The following is a 25,453-nucleotide window of genomic DNA, read 5'->3' as shown; positions in this document are numbered from 1 at the left end:
GTACAACAAATTGACCACAAATGCAGAACAAATTGAGATTGAATGCCCAAAAAACTGAGAAAAAATGCACAACAAATTGAGTACGAAAAATTAAATTCATTGCATAGAATAATATCACAATCATTAGCTTAATTAAATGAAAAGATCACATAAGTCCTCAGATCCTCACTTAAAGATAGGTCCTCATTTGATCCTTAGTATATACTCCGTATCAGAGCCGGTTTCTAGATTTTGGTGGCCCCGTTCTTGTAAATGAATGAGGCCCTACCAAAAGCCTAATTTTTAAAACTAATACCGTAATTTTTTCTAATAATAATAATAATAATAATAATAATAATAATAAGGTAAAATGGAATGTGCGCAAGGAAAAGATTTGCTTTTACCATCTCTTCATGTGCAATCCTCTATGATTAAATGCAAATAAAAAATTTTGTATTTAATTCCTAACTAGTTAAGTAAAAATTAAATTTTGAGCCCCTAAAATTTGGGGGTCTGTGCTATTGGGCTGCTTGCACAGCCCAAAATCCGGCCCTGCTCCGTATATATATATATATATATATGTGTGTGTGTGTGTGTGTGTGTGTGTGTGTGTGTGTGTGTGTGTGTGTGTGTGTGTGTGCGCGCGCGCGTGCGCATGCGTGTTAATGATCCTTAAGAACGGTACCATATGAGAGAAATAAAAACTAATCTCAACTTTACATCTGTAAAAATTCGACGGATCTAATCAGATTAAAAAAACGCGATGACATTTTCGTAATTATCATCAACTTAACTATGCAAACTTGGACACTTAAATATGAAATCTTTAACAACTAAATATGCCTGGTAAATTTTATAATAAAATAAACAAAAAAGTTAAATTTTAAATCTAAACTACAAATGCTAGACCTTAAGCAGTTAAAAGTGAACCACTAAACCAAATAAAACAAAAAACTCAGTCATAACTCTAAAATCAAAACTCTAAGTGCAATGCATTTTTGCAAGTGCAATCTTTTAATACTAAATATGCAAAATGTTAATACTAAATGTGCAACCTTGAAAAATCTAAGAATTACAGATTTTAGTGTTCAAGTTTGTATCGTAAAGTTGGTAATAATTACGAAAATGTCATCATATTTTTTTTTTAATTTGATATGATCCATCCCATTTTTCCAAATGTAAGGCTCAGATTAATTAATTATTATCTATCTCCTAAAGACTTGTTCTCATTTGATCCCCACACACATATATTCCACCTGGCCTGTTGTATACACAAACTTTGGTGATGAAGATGCTGTATTACTTCCATGTCTGCACATAAAAACAAATAGCAGCTTGATAACATTTAATTTGTTTCACCTGGACTTTCACATTCTCTGGGGATGGGATTGGTACGTACGTGTAGTTGGACGACCTAACAAAACATGGGCACAATATAATGGAAACCAGGATAATATATATATATATATATATATATATATATATATATATATATATATATATATATATATAGGGCCTGGTTTAGGTGCATCAGACTCCTCCCTCGTGGAGGTACAGCCGTTTGTGGTGCACTACGGGCTAATCTTGAGACTCCTCCCTCGTGGAGGTGCAGCCGTTTGTGGTGCACTACAGGCTAATCTTGTGCACCATCAAATGTTGGTACTGTGGTGACATTTTAGTATTTTCGTTGATATCCTGGTGCATTTAGTTATGCGTGACCAATATTTGGCGGTGCATCACAGACCACTCCTAGCTAAGTGCATCACATACGGGCACAAGAGGAGTTTGTCGCACCTAATCCCGGAATATATATATATATATACTTATAACTTACTGTAAGAAATGAAACAATATATATGGAATAGGGTGGGTGCAGGCTGACATATAGTAGATGAGAAGGAGATTTGACGTGTACCAGATTACAATTAACACATACCTAATAAGTTGCTCTGGATCGATCTCCATATATATATATATATATATATAATACCTAACATATATAGTAGCGGGGCGGGTGTGAGTGTGCATGAACGAACATTCACATGCCCAACATCAAACGACACGCTTCTGGTACCGCGCATCTTCTGAGTGGCCATCGTCTTCTCTGTTCGGCACTGCAACTCTTCCTCGCCCTCACTTTGATCCTTAAAACATATGTTGGGCAGATGACGCTGACACTCTCATCTCATCTCATCTCATCTCCCGCACACCACAAACCACATCGTCATTCTGGTACCGCATTGTACGTGTCTGTGTTTGTGGCCCAGATCGCATCTGTTCGGCATCCTCAGCCTCTACAATTTTACGCCCACCAAATATACCACCCTCCTGCCTTCTGTGCTTTTTGCTTGGTCTAGGATTATTCATATTTCTATCCAGCTTTACTACTTTTTGCATCTGTGCCATACCAGTTTCCAGCAGTAAAGATGTCTATAGTCATTTAAGTAATAAATTAAAGACACAAATAGCTCTAGTAATTAATGTATGCATATATAAAGGTAAGCAATTATGTGTAATTGCAACAATTAGTTAGTTATGCTCGGTAACCATCACTGCTGAAAATTGTGGAATTTCCGACCACCTGAAAAGCTTGTCCGGAAAAACCTTTATAGCTATTTCCGACCACTTTTTTACTTTAGATTTAATTTAAGATCACTTTCATGGTGGAATTTCCAGTAGTCATAAAAGTTTTAAGTTCAACCCTCAAAGAGATTGGGTTGAGTTGGCTAGCCCTGCGCGGGCATGCATAATATATGTATTATATATCTGGTGGCCTGGGTGATCTGATGATCTATAAATCAAATCAATACAATTTTCTTGGACACTAAACATCATATCACAATGTAATGCTATTTTCTCTCTTCAATTTACCATATTGTCTCTGCTTTACACATCAAATTTTGCATGATATGAGGCTCTGATCTGATATAGATGACTGCCCACAACATTAATTATTAATTATATATTCTCCAACATATATCCACCTTAATTTAAGGAAGATGTTCACAACATTTAGCTATGTGGCAACCAATGTGCTCCCATGTAAGTGATCATTGAAGACAAGGAAATCCTTAGAGTCAATTCGTAAATGCGGCTATGATAGCTGCTAATAATAATTAAGTAAATACACATACACAATATAAGAGTACTTAAAAAGAATGAGAAGTATACCTAAAAAAACATCATGAATGACCCAACACTCAAGGGATCTGTCTGTTAAGAAAGCATCACATCCATTGTATAATATAAGATTTTGTATTTATATATATATATATCAAACCCCAAAACATTACAACAACGTAACATAGTCTTCTGATCTCCAAAGCCACATATATAAGTATATATATATGAGTTTAACCAGACACCCAAAACCGAAAAAATCTTGTAGCTAATACTACAGCCACAAATACATACACACTAACACACATAAACTTACTATATATATATATATATATATATATATATATATATATATATATATATCATATCTACGCTGCATTTGAAGAGGAGACGTCGTTGAGGACTTCATTAGCTTGAACTTCCCTCCTGTGGAAGTTGCGGTGGCAGCCGCAGGCGGCGCACGTGAGGGCGGCGGCGCCGCTCCCTTCTTCCCCGCTCGGCATGAACTCCCGGCAGCCGTCCACCGCGTACCCCCCTACGCTGGCGGCGTGGTTCTTCTGGCACTCCCCGTACCGGATTGTCCTCGCCGCGAACGACGACGAATTTGCAGAGCTCTGCGAAGATTCCCCTCTCCTCACAACCACTTTGTGCCTTTTCATTTCTTGATGAGTTGTTATGTTATGGAAGGATGATGATGATGATGTTGATGAGATGAGAGGATTGAGAAGAGAAGATTTCGTCCAGGTCATTTCTCTGGGGAAACCCTAACCCTAGGAGCCCTTATTTATAAGCAATTTTCTTTTCGACTTACGCCCAGTATAACACATATAAAAGGTAATGCATACAGACCACACAATTCTCCACCGAAATGGTCAAACAATCTTACTACATTACCCTCTTAAATTTACCTTCTAATTTTAATCTTTTAATACTATCACGTTCAAAAATAAATCAAAAGGAGAAAATATCATTTTTTGTCTAACAAATGTTTAAATAAAATAGTAATATACCTACGAGCTCTTAGGACATCCTCAATAGTTGGTGTTTTGCACAAATTTTAAGATGTCAAGTAGGAGAGAAGGATTGAGGAAAAAAAAAAAAAAAGAAAAGAAAAAAAGCTACAGTAACATGTCCGGATGGGCGCTGTTGTTGCGCCTCACGTGAAAAATGGCATCCCTTTTCAAATTTTGGTGGGGTCCATGTCAGAGACAAAAAACTACTCTTTGTAGGATGCTCTCACCTCTTCTCTCTCTCTCTCTCTTTTACTTCAGTTAAATTTTTCTAAAAAATCTGAACAAACACCACTATTGTGGTTGCTCTTAATTACTACTTCATGCTGATGTGTCATTTTTAATTTGATTGATCTAAAAAAAATAATATTGGACCATTGTTTTTTATTCATTCATTTTTTTTATCCAATAAATAAAATTTGTACACGTGACTGGAATAATATACGTTATACTCCCTAGGAGTACATCTATCATTTTTCTATACATATTTAGATTGATTTAATGCATCATCGGACGTTACCATGTTAATATTATTAGCATAAGTATATTACCATCGGGATATTAATAATAAATTGCATGTGTAATTAGGTAAGTGTATATTAAGTTACTAAAAATGTTCGAATTATTCGGCAAAACAAATAATACATGTTTAACTATAATGATTTATTACAGGTCATCTCAATTTTTTTTTTTTTTTTTTTTTGAAAAAGGTCATCTCAAATTTTTTTGCATGGAAAAAACTCATTTGTGTAAAATTGTACAATTTGTCTCAATTTTTACTTCGTACCGTGACAATTAATTTGTAATATATGTGTGTGTGTGTATATATATATATATATATATATATATATATATATATATATATATATATATCAAATAATATTTGCTTATAAGATAGAAACTAAGCATGTGGCAACATTTGTGTGGAGTTATATATAACAGACATTCCAAATTTTACTCCATTTATATGAAGTTATAATACACCTATCAATTTTAATGTTCAAACTTCAAAGATATTTTGTTTTTTCTTTTAATTTGGTCCCACCCAAATGACCCAATTCAATCACTTTAGGACATGAAAATATTAGTCCATTTTGTGGTTTATTGCAAATTATTGTGTGGATAATAACAAAAAAGTACATTTTTAATATATTAAAAGTATATTTTTTGTATATTGAATGTACATTATATAAAATAATGTATTTTCAGTACTTAAATAATGTACGTTTTTTTAAATATAATGTACATTTTAATATACTAAAAGTGCATTATTTGATAGTTTGATTTAGACAGCTTGTTCACACAATAATGATGGGTGACTTATGGGAAGAGTAAAAGTAGGACGGGTGTGGTCCGGTCGTTGTGAATTGATTGCCTAACTTCCCTAAGATGGTTTAGCTAAGCATAATTAAAAAGGGGGATTTGATTAGTGATTACATTACATGCATGCATGAGGGCTAATGCTAAAATAATTAGGGAGCTTTTGGGTGGGTGGACAGTCTGCATTACATACATCCTTATTGTTTTGCTTTAGATAATCAGAATTACCACATAATAATAATTATCTCGCTAGCTTTTCCATAAAGGAGCGCACGTTAAATTTGTGGACCTTATTCACTCACTCTTTATGTACGTACGAATAGTCGAATATTATTATATGGAGTTTACTTCATTTTTAGTAATACTTTTCTTGATTTTTATATATCTTTTACTTTTTATTTTTAAAAGGATGAAATTACATTTCAAACATTTTAGATTAAAATTAGAATGTATTTTAATTACAGCGCAGCTGAAGGGTCTGAAGTAAGTATTGTATTTTATAAATTTGTATATTAAAAGGGCAATTATATCGTGGACTAGGACCTACACATCATTGTGGACTCTGAATCAAAACGACGTCGTTCGATATGTAAGTTTTAACAGATTTCGTAACTTTCTATTTCTCATGTACAGAAATGCATAATATGATACACAAAAACACATAACACGATATACATATTTTATATTTTACTTATTCTCATATCTGATTTGTATAAATAATTTATGTCATATAGCCATATAGGCACATAATTGCATAATGTAAGACATAAATTCGTAAAATAAGACATACAATGTGTTTTGTGTTATACAACTACTAATCAATTTCATGTTTAGAATCCTTATGCTTAATGTACAGAATTTCGTAACATAATGTACAGAAACGCATAACACGAGATACATACACATGTTTTCTATTTTACTTATTCCCAGATATGATTTATGTAAATAATTAATGTCATATAGGCACATAATTGCATAATAAAAGACATAAATTCGTAAAATAAGACATACAATGTGTTTTGTGTTATACAACTACTAATCAATTTCATATACATAATCCTTATGCTTAATGTACAGAAGCGCATAACACAATGCACAGAAACGCATAACACAATACACAGAAACATGCTTTACAATATTAAAATAACGCGAACTGAAAAACAAATCTCTGTTAAAATTAAAGTTCAAAATGACGTCGTGTGTGTGTATATATGTATATATATATATATATACATACATATGTGTGTGTGTGTGTGTATATATATATATATATATATATATATATATATATATATATATATATATATATATATATATATATATATATATATATATATATATATATATAATTCCAGTAAATTGCCATTTAGAATTCTTGAATCTGTAATCGTCTAAGTATTATAAACCTTAGTAGTAAAATAACATAGTTGATTATAAATTAGATTTTCAATCTTATGTTATGGAGATGTATAATCTAGTTTAAATAGACCGAGTTTGCGAGTCATATATATATATATATATATATATATATATATATATATATATATATATATATATATATATATATATATATATATATATATATATATATATATATATATATATATATATATCTACTATACTAATAAGAGCCCAAGAGAGTTAGGCCTATAATGGGTAGAAAAAATGGCGGTCACAGATTTTAATCAAATGAATGGCTCAGATTGATTAAAAGATTGATAAGATTTAAATTTTACACTAAAATTTCCTAAAATACCCACACACCGTTACTAATTTCGTTAAAATTTTAAGAATTACCGTTTGTTTACCGTTAACTTACTCATTGATTTCAATAATAAAAAAAAAGGTCTTAGGTTCGAACCTCATCCCAATCAAAGTTGGCATAATTAGTACTCTATTTTACTCTTATTAAATTATATAAATAATAATTTAGTAGCTACAACAAAAAATTATAGATATGCATTTCTTTAATTTAGAATTATGTGTCCACAATGCCTTTATTCAAAAAAAAATTATTCATTATCAATAAATTAAATAAGAGAAATAATTGTATTAGTTATATTGTCTTTATTTTTCTACAATATAAAAATTCTTTATATTCAAATTTATTAATTGATTATATTCGCTACATTGTCCTTACAATGTCTTAATTCAGTAAAAAAAAAATTATTCATTATCAATAAATTAATTAAGAGAAATATTTTCATTAGTTATATTGTCTTTATTATCTATTATCTTTTTTGTGCACTATTTTTCTAATTAAATATCAAAGTAATAATACAAAATAATGCTATATATTTATTTACCAAGTATTTTATTAATACCATGAAAAAATTTAAAAAATATAATTAATAAAGCCAACCATATTAACTACTTGAGAGATTTTGTGACAAAGAGAGTATTCAAATCACACAACAAATTGAAGTGAGAACTACCTCGCAATGTCATTGTTTGACAATCAGCAGTTAGCGATTAGCGTTAGCGGATTATACTAGCGGATTTGACCAGCAAATTTATTTAATTATTAACATTGGGTAGAAAAAATGACCGCCAAATTATTAAATCAAATGAATGGTTCATATTGTTCAGGTTTTAATTTTTTTCTTAATTTTTCCGTTAATTCACCGTTAGTCTAATTCTAATATTAAAGTCTAATATAGAATTATAACTACACCATTAATCTAATTCTAATATTAAAGTCTTAATAGAACTTAACCACAAATCCTAATGTCGGAATCTCCTCAAACAATATTAGTATATATTTAATATTTTATGCCCTAATTTTTATTTGTTCTCCCTTATGTCTCGTATTTGGTTTCAACCATACCTATACAATTATTTTATTGACAATTATAATCAATCTTGACTATATTATCTTGCATTTGTAAACTTAGAATTACTTATTTAACCCGCACCGGCTTAGCTCAATGGTTTAATGGGTAGTATTTGGGAGAAGAGACCAAGTTTTGAACCTCGGCGGCGGCAGTGCGGGAATTATGTCCAAAGTAGGTAGATTCCTTGTGCGTATCAGCATTTACAACCTCCCACAATGCTCTGTCGGGTCGGAGTGTGGGGGGCCCTTGGGGTTGGAGACTCAACCTTTGGGAAAAGAATTACCTATTTAAATACGCAAATTCAACCTTCAATTATATATGCATGAACAATTTCAATATAATCATGCCTTAATATACTTTAAAATACTTATTTAAAAAAAAAAGCATTGGGCATTATCCCAATCGCGCAATGCGCGTAAAAAACTAGTATATATATATATATATATATATATATATATATATATATATATATATATATATATATATATATACACACACACACACTTTAGTGTCTTATCTCAAATACTACCTATTGAACCAATAAGCTAAGCCCGGACTATTTTTGAACATTAAGTACATGATGAATTCTTGCCTGCAAACTTAAGTGAATTGGATTTTATTATACTTATTTAGGGTGTGTTTGGTTCACACATAAGAATCGGAATCGAAATGGGTATCAAATACTTGGTAATGGTAATGGGTTTTGGTGAAAGTATTTAACATGTTTGGCAGTAAGGTGGGATGAGAATGGTTACTAATAATAGTGCTTGAGAATGAATAAGAGAATGAAACCCTTATTTCATTTGGGTATGAGTTTTTCAATTGATGAGGTATTCGAAACTCATAGTAGTGTTTTAAAAACATATCAACCAAACAACAACAATCACTTTCATACTCATTCTTATGGGCAAAATCTACCAACCAATAGTGAATTTAAAAGAACCTAACTTTTTTTTTTTTTTTTAATTATAAAAATCATTCACCAAATGTCAATATTGTTAATGACTAATCATTATTTTTATTGAATAATTATAACGCTAACTCTAGCTAGCTTATAGGCCCCAAAGTTAAAAGTATGAATTCCCAATGTAACTGAAGTGGAAGCCAAAGAAGAAAAGGGTAGTCAGAATGATGCAAATGACATATGTTATTCATCAAGTGGGTGCCGAGTCAATAAGCTAACAAAACTACATATAAATATTATTAGGTTTAATTTAGTAGTATTTTTATGGAATAAGTAAGATTTTGTAATTAAATAATTTAGAGATTATATTGTTATTGTTTGCAGGAACCGTGGGAGCTGCCGGACACCATTCTTTCAAGCTTGCTGTTGAAAGAGGGAATGAGTTGTGTGTGTTGTCACTTGCTTGAATGTCGGACTCAGGCTCTCAATGAAAGCACCAATGACGGTAAATATGTTACCGGATAATATTATTATGTAACTGAGACAATGTAAGTTGTGTTGCAATAGGTTTGAGTACAAGATAGTGGGCGTATCTTAGTACAAGAGTATTGAGTGTGTCCCCCTCCTCATCCAAGAATCATCTACTTATAACAATATAATGGTAACAATTATAATAATAGGCAGTAATGACCTTCTAATAAGTGAAACGGCTCACTTCCACAAGTGCAGGTCTCCTCAGCAACTGCTCTTTGATGAGGCGGTAACGTAACAGCTAACATAATGAGGAGTTGGGCCATTATTTCCTTGTCTTGAATGAGCGGGGTAGTAAATGACTTCTGGTCGTTGGAGTTTTGCCGGTTGGGTTTCCACGGGGGGCCTGGTCAGGTGCCTGTTGACAACCCGGGTCGGGTGCTAGCACCATTACTCTGTCATGATGAAAGCTATATTTATAGTTAATCAAATATAAAAGTCATCTAAAAAATTCCTACCGAAAATCTTCAATGAAGAAATTAATCAACCCTTGCGGGTTTCGATTGACTTCGATAACTTTTGGCTCAGTAATGGAAACTACATGGTTAATCAAATCAGCAAGGAACAACCAAACTACTTTAAGTTGACGATCAGGAATGTATTTTTAGTATATCAAAAATAAATTCAAAAAACACCTAATATAGAACGAAATTATAACAAAAGTTTAATTTACCAATTAGCTGAGTGCTATCAACACTCCGGGAGCCTTCAACGACCCAAAATCATTGAGTTTAAACATATGTTTGTGAAAATCATATTCAATTTGATCCGTCACGCTAACCAAAAGTGTCGTTGTTCGCTTTCATAATGTACTTGTTCTCGCATGACTTAAACCTCATGCGAGACGTTCACACAACAAAATAGTGAATATCATATATAGATTTTCCATTCCTTCAAGTGTTTGTTGAATTTTTCGACAAACTCTTTGAGAATTTGTCAATGGATGCAAGTTCCACAAGTAAAGTATGTTGAAAAGTTATTGCACAATCATATTTTGAAAGTGAATTATTAATATTCAACATTAAGTGTATGCTTATTCTGTTTTATTTTATCATATTACAGGTTATGTACGACCTACAAACATACATACATACATACACACACACACACACACACACACACACACACACACACACACACACATATATATATATATATATATATATATATATATATATATATATATATAGTGAAAGGTTCCAGTGCGGTTGTGCAGTTGATTAATATGCGTGAGATTTGTACTCAATGTGCGTGAGTCTTGTGCTTAATGTGCCTGACATTTGTACTTAATGTGCGTGAATGTGTAATATTAATGTGCGTCAGTTTTGTACTTGAGGTGTGTGAGTCTTGTGCCTAAGGTGCGTGAGTTGTGTGCTTAATGTGCGTGGGTGAATGTTAGATATACAATAGTCTAACTATAATAAACCATAGTATACGAGAAACCTGACCTCGTATGATAGTGGAAGCATAGCCGTGTTGATCTCCAGTCATAGTTGATGTTCCTGTTGTGTTGCCTCTTAACGGTAGACCGTTAGCCATGTTTTGCCTCAAACCTGACTCAGAACCCAAGATGGTGTATTGGTATCTACTGAGCAGTCTGAGTACCGTAACTGAATGTGCTAACATCAATCATCATGTATCCCATCAATCCAGGATTATATTAGGCACAGAGTCTGGTTGACTAACAACTTCTAGTTATTCAGTTCAACCATACCACTTAATAAGCCTAGTCAACTTGCACCACTTAACTAAGGCCCTAATATATAATATACAATATATATTATTAGGAAAAATCTTACATGTTCTTCATCCACTGCTGTGAAAATTATGCGCATCCACTTCTGCATTTTCTTCTTGTTTTTGTTTCGAAGTGGTGGAGGAATGAATTTTGTCTTGTTTTGCTTTGCATACTGAAGGGCCTTTTGAGTTTTCTTACCACCCTCCTCAGTCTTCTTTGTTTCAGCTTCATTCACATTGTCTTTTATGCTCTTACAGATTGAAACATTTTCGTTCTCATTAGCAGGCCACCACCCTTTTTTCTTTCCTTCTTTCTCAATCTTTTCTCTCTCTCCTGTACAGATAAAACATAAAATCAGAACAGCCATATGTGCGTTTACATATATCCATCCATTCACACACAATCAGAAAAGCTTCACCCACCTTCTCTTTCTGTTTTGCTTCCTTCTGAGCTCGTAATTCTGAACTCAACTCACGCACATTAAGCACAAACCTCACGCACATTAAGCACAATACCCAGACACATTAAGTACAAAACTCACACACATTAACATTAGACATGCACGCGTACAAATCTCAAGCACATTAAGCACAAGACTCACGTACATTAAATATAAAATTTACGCACATTATTCAACCGCACGGGAAGCCACAAATGCACATGATCCCTTCCATATATATATATATATATATATATATATATATATATATATATATATATATATATATATATATACGCGCATGTGTGTAAAGAATATTTTGGTATTATAATTTAAAAGCAATTCCCGATAGCATGAGAATAGCTAATGTCAAGCCCCTTTAAGAATGGTTATTTCTCCACAAGGTAATATCTCATTGTCAGGAATGTTATTTCCAAGACAAACAATGTAATAAGATTATTCACAGGAACATTATTTTATTACTAACTCATTCTATGAACAAAACATGTTATAAGTGTGATGCTCTCTCAAGTCGAGACGTGGGAGACCTTTGGGGTTGGGGATTCAACCTTTTAAAAACAATGTTATAATCGGAGCACAAATTATATTATATTAGATTATTAGTGAGGTTAAGCATGGTAGTGAAGCAATTATGATAGTTATGCGTTGAGCCATTCTCGAGGTGGTAGTTAAGTAGAGAGATTAGTGATGTTAGTTCTTGAGTTATGGACAGCTATTATCAGGCTTTTGAGATGAACAAATTGATTATGACTAATTAGGCAATATAATTTGTTTCTCACCAACCCAACCCATTCTTTAATTAGCTTTACAAATGGGACCACTAACAAATTTAATCAAGAATCTTATAAAGCTAATTATTCAGTCTACTAATATATGATTTTCATGTTAAATAGTTAGTTGTGAAATCTAATATTTCCAAGTACTGTCTGATGCTTATTGAATGGAATCATTTCTAATAAAATTTGTAAGTGTTTGTTGTCATGTCACACATTAGTTATGAGTAAATGTCAAGTACTAAATTTATATAATATTTGATTTAGTTATACATTACTTTGAGATCAGAGATATTTTATTTTTAAATGACTCTTATCTTTTTTTTTTTTTTAAATGTTTGGACGAGAATGAATTGATCCATGCAGTTTAAATCATATTAGTAAGACATTGAATCACGGGTTATAATAATGGAAGATGAAATAGAAATGTTTACTTTAATGAGGAAAGTTGGTATTGATTTATGAAAGTTGACAAGTGGAGGTGGAGTCTCTCTTCTTATCCTTCCATTATATATATTGTGATTGGAACTGGAAATTGCCCATTCACCCGTACGCATCCTTTCCGTGTGTATATATTTTTGCTATAACTTTTTTTTTTATTAGATCACAAAGTCTTTGAGTATGCTCTAATTATAAGACTTATATTTAAGTTCGTATCATATATACTTAAACTAATCTTTATTCGTAGTGGACTGGCATAATTGAAGGATAAAGTGATGACATATATACTTAGACTAATTTTCATTCGTTTTTTTGTGATTTCAACTTTGGATGGGTAACTTGTTTTTTCCGTTTTAGAACGGTTCTTTTATTTTATTTTATTATTATTTGGTGGCCAGTTTAATGTATTCAAATACAATAATAACACATTAGAATATTAGATTTACATTTATTAAACTGATCAGATTATGATTTTTTTTTTTTATGTAATCAATCATATATTAATTAATATTACTAGTACAATATCATGCATTACACAATTGAGTAAACACCCACTAAGAGAAAAAATTAATAAAATTATAAATAAAAGGGAAATAAAAATAATAATTAATACATTATCAATAACAAAACCTGAATTATCAGTTTTACCCTTCATTTTAACACACACCTAACACCAAAACTAACGAATGACCATTTTGGCTTAAAATTCAATCGTCAGAGGATCACTTTGGATGTAATTAAAAGTCAATGAACCAATTTGAGAAAAGGTCATAGTTAGAGGACCATTTTGAGAATTAACACTAGGCCGGATCTTGAAAATAACTTTTGCATCGTAAAGGAAAATAACAAAGGGATAAGTGTCAAATAAGCCATTAACTATTCATGAAAGTATAGTTAAGCATTTGAATTAGAAAACGCTTCAATTAGACACATGAACTTACAAATTAAAGAAGTATAATTAACCACATTTGACATGTTATTCGAAGTAATCTCCAAGTTAAAGGTGATTGAAGTGCTATATCAATATGTTTTGATGAATTGAGTGCCCAATTCACATAATAATAATAATAATAATAATAATAATAATAATAATAATAATAATAATAATAATAATTATTATTATTATTATTATTATTATTATTATTATTATTATTATTATTATTATTATTATTATTATTATCATTATTATTATTATTATTGAAAATTAATATATATATATATATATATATATATATATATATATATATATATATATATATATATATATATAAATTAGTGGTTTAAATTTTACTATTATTGATAATAATAATGTATTAAAAAAAATTAAAGAGCTTGCGGTCAAGCTTTAAATTTTTGATAATAATAATTATTATAAAAATTTAATTTAATTTTTTTTTTTTAAAAAACTTGGTTGTCAACCATCATGGCATCGACATCAAGGCTTTATTCAAAAGAAAAAAAATATATTAATTCGCAGGTTTAATTTTGGGAGTAATTCTAAGAGTAATTCGTAAAAAAAATAGAAATTTCGCACTTTGCATGTCTAGGTGTAAAGTGATGTCAATATTAAAATTACTGAATTGTCCCTCTATTTAACACCAAATGGATGGAAAAACAGAAGACTAAATTGAGCAAAAATACAAAAGTCTGGAATTAGATTACAAAAATAACAGTTTTAAGAAAAGTGTACGTGATTCACAATCTAGCCTTGGATTTTTGTTGGTTATTTAAATTGAATTTTTGAGGAATTTTATTTCAAAATTTGTGACTGATCAATTGATAATTCGCTGGATTCCACTAACTTTCAAGACAGCAATGTCACAAATGACATCAATGTGAATGAGGCAAATATTGCATATTCAAATACTTGAACCTTGGCCAACATTGGCATATATGTAAGGGTTTATCCCTATGATGCAAGTAATCGTTACGATACCAAGTTGTTTGGCTAAGAAGCTGGAGAAATTCAATGGTTTGAATTTTAAAATGGTGGAAGCAAAAACGATGTTTTACTTAACGACTTTTGAACTTGTGAGATTCTTAACTGAGATGGTTCTAAATCTGAAGGAACTTGAGTCTAATGGGCAGATTGTTAGCATAGTGGAAGTTTGGAAACATTTTTATTTCTTATGCTGAAACTATGTTTTGAACAAGCTAAATGAAACACTGTACAATGTTCATTGCATATTGAAGACAACTAAGGAGTTGTGGAAATAATCCTTAGACTAAAAGTATAAGAGTGAAGATGACGGGGCAAAGAAATTTATTCTCGACCAATTCATTGATTACAAGATGGTAGATTTTAAAACTGTCTTGAATCAGGTTGAAGAGATCCAGACGATCTTTAATGAGATACAAAACAAATGAATGGTTATGCATGAAATCTTTTAAGACTCAGTTTGGAAAGCAGGAAAATGACTTCCGGAAAATGTTTTTTAGAAAATGAAACATTTTCCTTTCCGGTGTTTGGCTACATAACAGAAAACTGCATTTGATACTTTTAATAAAATCCTTCCGTGAATAACACTCTTTTGATATATATATATATATATATATATATATAGAATAATGCTCAAATGTGGCAGTGTGGTTATATTTGAACCGTTGCATCAAGGCAATCTAACGGCAGAGGCGTATTTTCAAAAATAAGGAAGAGTTGTTCGCGTTTTGGTAAGTGGGGGTAGTTATGTAATTTCATTTACATGGTTACGGGAATGTATATAAGGTAATTTCTATTCTATTCTGTTCTATATATGTAAACTCGGAGAGAATCGGCAACTTGGTGAAGAGAAGATCAAGATAGCGATCACATCGCAATTTCGGGAAGTTCAAGATCGCGATCGGTTCGCAAATCGGAGAAGGTCGCCGGAGATCAGTTGGTAGGGCAATCTGAGTATACCGGGCAGTTTGTGCGATGGAGAATGGTATGTATTGATGTATTGACGTTTGTAGTTTTATTTTGATCATAATAATATGCGTTTGTTATGTCATGGATGTGTTATATCGGTTTTATATGGATTGATATTGTTCTTGGGGGTGAGATAAGTCGATGTTGCTGTACGACGTTGTGCGTTAATGCGTGAATACAGTGCGAAATTTGAATCATCGTGGTGCATATTAATGTAGTATAGCGTTTTTTTATCTGGTTTGATATTTTTCTGGTGGTGAGATAAGTCACTGTTGTTGTTACAATGTTGTGTGTTATTGTGTTAATATAGTGTGAAAGTTGCATGATTGTGGTGCATATTAAGTAGTATAGTATTTTATGTGTTTTGTAGTTACCAAATGTCATGCATTGGTTATTTTAGTGTGTTATTATATATACATAGTGTGCAGCTATTATTATGGACCCGGTGGGCTTCGTTTGTGATAAAGATACGTCAATTGATGCCGGTGTAGAAGGCAGTGGTGGTGTATGCAATACAGAGCATTCCACTGATGGTGGTCATATTGATGGTTGCGTAGAAGGAAGTGGGAGTCAGTGTGATGAAGGGAATTCAACTGATGTTGCTGTAGAGACTAGTGGTCAGGGTGCCAGTGAACACTGTTTGACTGATGTTGAGGCGGAAGACAATGCATGTGTTTTGGAAACGTCTCCTGGGTTGACTAAGTATTGTCGTCCAGTTTGCACTGATAGTTTGAAGCCTATGGTGGGGCAAACGTTTGATTCATTGGATTGTGCTATTGTTTTTTATAAACAGTATGCTGGGTATGTTGGTTTTGATTGTAGAAAGGGTACAATTCGGAGGAGGAGGGATGGTGTTGTTGTGGAGAGACAGGTATTTTGTAGCCGAGAGGGGTTTAAACAGAGTATTTATAGTACTCAATCTACGTGTGTTGGTGATGGTAAGCCTATTGTTGTGAAGAGACGGAGGGTGACAAATAGGGTTGGCTGCAAGGCTAGAGTGGTGTTTAAGCGTAAGTCTAATGGACTGTTTGTTGTGCATTTTTTGGAGGAACGACACACTCATGTGATGTGTTCAATTATTGCTAAGCAGTTTTTAAAGGTGAATCGTAGTCTTGATACTGGCCATCAAATGTTCATTGCAAGTTGTGTTCGGGCAAATATTGGGTATGTTCGATCGTATAAGCTGTTTAAGGAGATTGTTGGTGAGTATTCCAATGTTGGGGCTACTGGGGTGGATTTTAAGAATTTCAAGCGTGATTTGATGGCATACATATTGAATGGTGATGCTCAACTATTCATAGATACGCTTTTTAAAAGGCGTGAATTGTGTGAGGCTTTCGAGTTTGAATATGACGTTGATGATGTTGATCAGTTTACAAGGGTTTTTTGGGCAGATGCAGTATCAAGGAAGAACTTTGCATTGTTTGGTGATGTTGTTTTATTCGATGCTACATACCGATCTAACAGGTTAGTAATTTATAGTTATTGTGTATTATGTATAATATATTGGTGCATATTTTGATTTCAAATAGTGTGTTTTGTTATATTTAGTATATTCAGTAGTTATTGGGTTGTGCATTATGTAGGTATAATTTGGTGTTTGTCCCATTTACTGGAATTGATAACCATAAGAGATCCATCACATTTGGTGCTGGTTTACTTACGAGGGAAGACGTAGACTCATATGTTTGGCTTTTGGAGAGATTTAAGAAAACCATGCGTCATGAACCTATTTGTGTCGTTACTGACCAAGATCCAGCTATCAAGATTGCAGTTGCTCGTGTGTTTGGTACATCAAAACATAGATTCTGCATGTGGCATATAATGTGCAAGGTTGGCGAGAAGGTTGGACCGGTTTTAGCTAAGGACGAGGTGTTTAGGAGGAAGTTGAATGGCATTGTTTGGAACAAATCTATAGATTCCAAAACTTTTGAGGATTTATGGAGTCGTATTATAGAGGAATATGGTTTGGGTGATAATGGTTGGTTTCGTTACTTGTTTGAGTCTCGTACATTTTGGGCATCTCCATACTTTCATGATGAGTTTATGTCGGGATTTGTTAGGACAACATCTCGATCAGAGTCTCAAAATAGTTTTTTTGGCAGTTTCTCCAATGGTCATTCCAGTTTGGTTGAGTTTTTGGTGCATTTTGATAGTGCTATTAGTGCACAACGACATGCCCAAGCAAAATTGACTGCTGACTCTGAATCATGCTTTCCTGTTTTGAAGACTCCATTGGCGCTGGAGAAACATGCAATGGATGTCTATACCATTTCTGTATTTTATGATGTGCAAGTAGAGATTTCTGAAGGTTGTTTTTCTTGTCGAGTGGTGTCTTTGTGTGAGTGCGAGGGTAAGGTGTGCTATGGGATAAAAGATGGTGACAAGAAGGCATGGTCTGTGGAGTTTTTGTTGGCTGACTGTAGTGCTATATGTTCATGCAAGATGTTTGAGCGGATGGGGTTGGTGTGTAGGCATATTTTTTTTGTGTTTAAAGATCATGGACTTGAGAGAATTCCTTCTATGTATTTGGTGTCTCGGTGGACAAAAGGTGCTAGTTTGAAGCCAATATTTGATATTGATGATACGGTTGTTGACCAATCGGCTAAAGTGGACAATGTTAGGGTGCTTACTAATCTAATGTGGTCTGAAATTTATGCTTGCGTGGGATTGGCTGATGGTAATGTAGAACGGTTGGAAAAACTAAGACGTGTTATTTGTGAGCAAAGGGAGTTTTTTATCAAAGATGGGTGTGAGGATAACAATGGGGTAGCTGGTAGCAGCAAAGAAAGTGTGATTAAATCATTTTGTGGTGATGTGTCTCAGGGGTCAACAGTGGAGGTGCGTGATCCAATTAAAGCTAAGAACAAGGGCGGCGGGAAGCGGATGAAGAGTGCAAGGGAGAAAGCTGTGAATAAGTGCGTAAAGCAATCAAGGAAATGCCATACTTGTGATGAATATGGCCATAATAGTAGGACGTGCCCATTAAATGGCTAGAGTTTTGTGTTGTTTTCTTAGTTGGTTTGTATTGTGGAATTTGATGTTTTTACAGTTGTGTAGACATTTTATAACACAAAGAATTCGGATTTTGTAGACATTGTGGAATTGTGCGTTTTACAATACATAACGGTGCGTTTTGACACACAATTTGGTGTATTTTATAGTGTATTCTGAATTACATGTGTGATTGTGGTGTGTTTTATATGTGTGATTGGTGTATTTAAAGGTATGCAGATGATTCATAACACAGAATCAGATTTTTTGGAGTGTGGTTGGTATTGTGCATTTTATAATAGACAGTGGTGCGTTTTCAGTCATATAGTGGTGCATATTTATATATATTCAACCATGTATTATGGTTTTGAATGTAGTGTATATTACAGTCAGAATAGTGTATACTGAATCATGTAAATTGATTATAATAAATATCAATGGTGTGTGTTTACTTGTGTGGTTGGTGTATTTTACAGGTATGCAGACGTTTTATAACACAGAAATATTTGTGCATGTTAGAATATATCATGGTGCGTTTTACTATAGCATATGGTGCATTGTTATAGCGCAAAAAGAGCACATGTAGTTGTCAGATTAGATGTCTGGCATCACAAAAATTAACTGCTGGTCATCAAAAACCACAAAAAAACATGTCAAGTCAGAGATATTCACAGTGTCTTTCTTCCACATTAATGTCATGCTCAAAGCCGGAACTCTGCTGCCTGCTGAATGTTTCTATGTTTGTGTTCATTTAAGTCTGACATGATTAGGGCAGCCATGTATCGAACTCGTAGCTTGTTCAACTGGTCCTTGTTGTCCTTCTGAAGTCCACACTGCCACTGATCATATGTCTGCCCTCGGAAAGTCTCTAAATGTCGCATGAGAAAGATCCCACAATCTACCTTGTTGTGTGCATCTCTCCAAGGCATTTTCATTATCTTAGATTTCACCTTGTTCACTTTCTCAGCCTTGTATGAGGATTTCAGGTCAGACAAGAACCTTGACAAGAATTTTTGCTGCATCAAGTAATACAGTCTGAGCATTTTTTGTTGTAGTTGTGCAGTAATTATATGTAATCAGACAGGGTTTAGTGCGTTACCATATTTGCAAGCACAGTCCCATACTTGTTTTCTTTCTTCACAGTGACAGAAGAGTTGTCAAAAATGTCAAATCTTTCCATTAGTGGGCAAATGGAAAGCAGGTAGTAGTGGTTGCATGATACAATTGGAAACAAAAACTGTTATAGAAAAAAGATATGTTTTTTACGGGGGTTAGTACGAATCTTGGTAATGCACCACAAATAGATAAACAGTAGGATGCATCAAATGTATATTAACATCTTACGTATAGAATGTTGTTCCACCTAACGTCGCCAGCGATGAGTTTGTCTTCAAGGTACTTTGATTTGAATCTTGCAAATCTAACGTCCTCATCTCCCTGTGGGTCCACAACGGTGTACAACTGCAAATTGTAAGGGTATTTTTGTTAGAACTGTAAGCTGGTTAAAGTTGAAGCTAGGTTTATATGTTCAACTCACTGTTGTCCATAACGAAGCAATGAACTTCGTACATCCTCTTTCTGACTCACGGATGTTGATTATGGCTGCCCAAGCATCAATTATAGAGACTGGGATCTGTGAATCTGGCCTCATTGACAGCATATCTTTCCAATGGATTACCCTTCCTTCATACTTGAACAGTTCTTGGGTCCTATTGAAAACAAAAGAAATATGTTAGGTATAAAACACAATCAGTCACTAATCATTTAGTATAAACACACCAATAGTTAACATAATATACACTAATATCACATAGAATAGCACATCAATGTGCATAGGATATTTATACACCAACATCATTATATAATGCACCAAATATTTATAAACAACACACCATTGTTTCTAGAATGTGTTGTGCTTACAGATTTGGATTAGGATTTTCCAACACCCACTGCCTGATAGCTTCCTCTGTTGCAGATAATGGTGTGTCAATGTCAAGCACGTATGTGATCGGTCTTCGTGCAATTGGGCTGTGCACTCTAGCTGGGCATTTTCCCTTGTCTGCTGGTTGGGGTGGGGGGGGGGGGGTGGACTCGATGCAGGGGCTGGCTGCCCTTGGCATTCTGGTGTGACCTGTAATATTTAAAGGTGAGAGCATCAGGTTTTATAGTGTGTTAATGTTGGATTTATTATAGTTTATTACCTCAGTATTAGTGTCAGCTGCGTGAGTCTCATGCAAGGCCTGTTTATGGTGGTCAGAGAGGGGTTCTTGTTGAGCTGTCTCAGGGCATTCTTGGTGTCTGTTTGCTGCTTGATCATCATCCACACCCAACTGAACTTCAGCAGGCTCATCAGCTTCGTTAACATCCTGGTAGTCATGTGCAATTTCACTCACATCTGCCCAGCTTTTGTTTGGTTCATCCTGTGACAATCCCAAGCTGAAAGAGGGTATATCATTTAGGAAGTTCCTTTTGTTCACCGCACGTACAATCTCATCAACTGCTTTCAGAAACTCAGGGTCACTCCAGTAGGCGTCTTCGCTTTGGGTAAATGTCATTTGTCCATCTTCCTGTGCTTTGAATCCTAGCATTTGTCTAGAAGACTCAAAAACTTGCTTGAATGTATGATGTTCCAAAACAGCAGCAGGTGCATTTTCAATCAGTCTGGATATTCTCAGCAAACTTGTTGCAATTGTCCTTGTGTTGCTAGTAATCTCATCAACAAACTCCTGCATATGCACATCAAGGATATAATAAAACACACCAATGTATATCAAAATATGCACTAAATACTATTAAGAAGCACACCATTATAGTACATTATCTTATTCACACAAACTGATTAAGGTACCGCATTGTAAGATGCACAACAGTCAATAGGTTTAAAAACAGTAAAAGAGATATAAGGGAGTACACCATGAATGTGACTCAAGTGGTCTGTTTTACCTGTAACGCAGTGGGAAGTGGTGCATTACTTTCAATAGCCAGTGGTTGGGGTCGAACATCAGATTGTATCAATGGGGGGGGGGGACTTCCTTCTTTGAACGGTGTGCTGTCCAATGGCAAGGCATCTTCAAGACGGCCATATCCAAAGCCACCAGATTTTATCTCTGCTTGTTCTCGTTGACGGAGCAGCTTAAATGTCCAGCTCTTCATGGCAGGGAAGCTTCTTGGGACTGTCCTCCGGTAGAGCACCACACGGTCAACATAGAATATCTGCATTTTGCATTTTAGAGTATTAATTGATCGGTGGGTAATAAATTAGATGCATCTTGCTGGTAGTATATTTACCATCAGGAAAATAATTGGTCCTCCGTATCTCCCATCAACACTGTCCAGCCATGACTGCTTGCTGGTGATGAGCGAATTGATGAGCATTCTACACCAATTTAGATTCTTGATGTTGTCAACATTTTGGAAGTTATCAATGTAGCTTTGGTTGACATAACCATTGACTTGGGGCTCAACCAATACACTCATTACAAGCAGTGCAAACTGCCTTTTGAACCAAGGATCAGTAGCATTTAGTCTCAACATATGCTCAGACATAATATGGGGGGTGATGTGGCCGTTAGTCTTTCCAAACATTGCTCTCCAGCCAGCCAATAGTGTAGACACTTCCTTGGATGCCCTTTTAACAATTTCAATGCCTCCCATCGGCAGCCCCATTGTGGCAGCAACATCATGTTCTGTGATGGGTAGTCGTTCACCAGTTGGCAGGTTTAACGTGTTGCTCCTAGCGTCATAGTTTTGAACAAGCCAGAGCCCCAACTTCCTTGGGACATTGGTAATATTCAGGTCAAGAAGTCTCCCTAGTCCAATATCTTCTACACTTCTGCGTTGGGGATCAGTTAGGTCTGCAATTGGGTTCATTAATTGGGTGGGAAGGGGTCGTATCTTCAGGCCAGCTTCTTTGTCTTCAACATCCAGTACATCTTCCTCATCATTTGAGCTGGACTCATCTTGATTTTGTTGCTCGGAATCTTCATTTTGCAGCTCAACCTCGATTCTATCAATGAAGTCAAGGGCTTGTTGCCTCCTTATTTGTTTTGCTGCCGGGGGATCTTCTAGTTCTAATGTTTTCCTCTTGGTGTCTGCATGATATAAGCTCAATGTTGAAAAATACACCAATATCAAACTAAAACACACAACAATGTTTTTCACTCTATTCAAGTGATGCAGTCCAAAATACACTATTACTTATTGAAATATACACTACAATCAACAACACAAGCACAAGAAATAATACACCAATATAAAACTAAAACACACAACAATGTTTTTTATTATATTCAAGTGATGTAGTCCAGAATACACTATTACTTAGTGAAATATACACTATTACTTAGTGAAATATACACCAATATCAAAATAAAACACACAACAATGTTAGTTACCATACTCAACTTAGGTAGGTCAGAATACACCAGTAGGTATTGAAATGTACACTACAGTCAACACACAAGCACAATCAAAAAATACACCAATATCAAAGAAAAACACACAACAATGTTGGTTACAATACTCAACTGAGGTATGTCAGAATACACCAGTAGGTATTGAAATGTACACTACAGTCAACACACAAGCACAACGAAAAAATACACCAATATCAAAGAAAAACACACAACAATGTTGGTTACAATACTCAACTGAGGTATGTCAGAATACACCAGTAGGTATTGAAATGTACACTACAGTCAACACACAAGCACAATGAAAAAATACACCATTACACCAGTATTTATTGAAATATATTACACGATGCCATTGACAATGCACAGAACAAAAACGATATGGACGAGTGGAAGCATGTAGGGCACTGAAAATACTCTAATTACCTATTTAGTATACACCGATCATCAATTAAAACACACAAAAAGGTCTATTTCGAGTATATATTACAGAATGCAGTGAGTTCATACCCATGCGCGCCGGTTCCTTGCCCTTTTTCACCATTATTCGCCGTCTTTCGTGGAGTAAGGAGAGTACGTCGTCGCCGAGAGAGTGAGAGAAGTGGAGCGGTTCTCTTGTGCTTTGGGATTATGAATCGATATGACTTGTAGAAGGAAGCTTCACACAGTGTTTGAATAGAATGAAATGACAGATCTACCCCTCTCTACTACGCTATAGATAAATAGGCGCGCCATAAAATTATAATCTTGTCCGTTGGATTGAAATGATCAGACGGCTCTTATTTGACCACACTGCCACACCTAATGTATATGCCATATGTGATCACTCCTCTATATATATATATATATATATATATTAACATTTAAAAAAAATTAACTTTTGCTTAAATTTCTAAATACGAAAAAATTAATATTATTTGTAAACTTTATTTATTTTTTTTAATTTTGATTTTTTTTTAAAAAAGTCTGCGGACCGGCCCATAAGGCCCGTCAACCCGCATGGAGCGGGCTATGGTTGCATGAAACCTAGCTTGCAGGTTTAGTGGGCCTACTCGCAAAAGCTCAGAAAAAATTAGGCCCGAAAAACTTTACATGCGCATCCCTTGAAAAATGACTTCCCCCAAAAAAAAAGGGGAAGTCATTTTCCCCCAAAACATACCTATTTTCCTTTGACTAAGGAATCATTTTCCCCCCTCTTGCCAAACACTGGAAACTCAGAAAACATTTTCCAGAAGTCATTTTCTGGGTTTCCAAACGCACCCTAAGTGGTTGGTATCTATAATCCACTTGTTGGCTCTAGGTGTGGAAGAACTTCAAGAACTACCAGAAATATAAGAGGAAGGATATGAATTTGGAGTAGTTGATCATTTGACTCAGAATTGCAGAGAAAAACTATAAAGGTGATGGGAAAATTTCCATCTCTAGTGGTGCTAAGGCTAATGTGGTGGAGCACGACAAAAACCCCAAGAACGATATGATAAGCAAAATATTAGTCCTAAAGGTGACGTTTCCAAGAAGAAATTTCATAAAAAAGCATTTTAATTTTGGCAAATTGGGCCAGAAGTCTAGTGTTGGAAGGCACCTGAGAAGAAGAATAATAATTCTCAAGAAAAATGTGGTGGAAAGCAATCACAAGATATAAGAAGAGATTAATCCCTTGGCCATGGTGATCGTGATAAACTTTGTTGGTCCAAAAAAAAAAAAACGATTGGTTCATTAACATCGGTGCAATCTGGCACATATGTTCCAAACGTGAGTTGTTTACCATCCTCAAGACTATTAATGGTGAGAAGGTGTGGTTAGGTAATTCTGCCCAGTCTGTAGTTAGAGACATAAGTAAGTTTGTTCTAAAGATGACCTTTGGGAAGGAGCTGATTTTGAACAACATGTTTTATGTGCCAGAAGTACGCATGAACTTGGTTTCTGGTTCATTGTTAAACAAGCATGATTTTTGGATGGTATTTGAGTTAGACAAAGTAGTTTTCTCTAAGTCTTTTATAAGAATGAAGTGAAAAAACAAACTTAATCG

General features: G+C 34.1%; 1 long non-coding RNA gene across 1 annotated transcript; it reads right to left on the bottom strand.

Moving 5' to 3' along the window:
* Nucleotides 1-238: 238 nt before the first annotated feature.
* LOC109153617 lies at nucleotides 239-23,381 on the bottom strand. The gene is made up of 4 exons (XR_002049550.1): nucleotides 23,371-23,381; nucleotides 11,638-11,641; nucleotides 4,535-4,540; nucleotides 239-306 (listed from the first exon to the last, which is right to left on the bottom strand). It is a non-coding gene; the product is annotated as an uncharacterized LOC109153617 (long non-coding RNA).
* Nucleotides 23,382-25,453: the final 2,072 nt, after the last annotated feature.

Source organism: Ipomoea nil, unplaced genomic scaffold (assembly GCF_001879475.1).
Source record: "Ipomoea nil cultivar Tokyo-kokei standard unplaced genomic scaffold, Asagao_1.1 scaffold2516, whole genome shotgun sequence".
NCBI lineage: Eukaryota > Viridiplantae > Streptophyta > Magnoliopsida > Solanales > Convolvulaceae > Ipomoea > Ipomoea nil.
The sequence above is the reverse complement of the archived record's forward strand: the minus strand, read 5'-3'. Positions and strand labels throughout refer to the sequence as shown.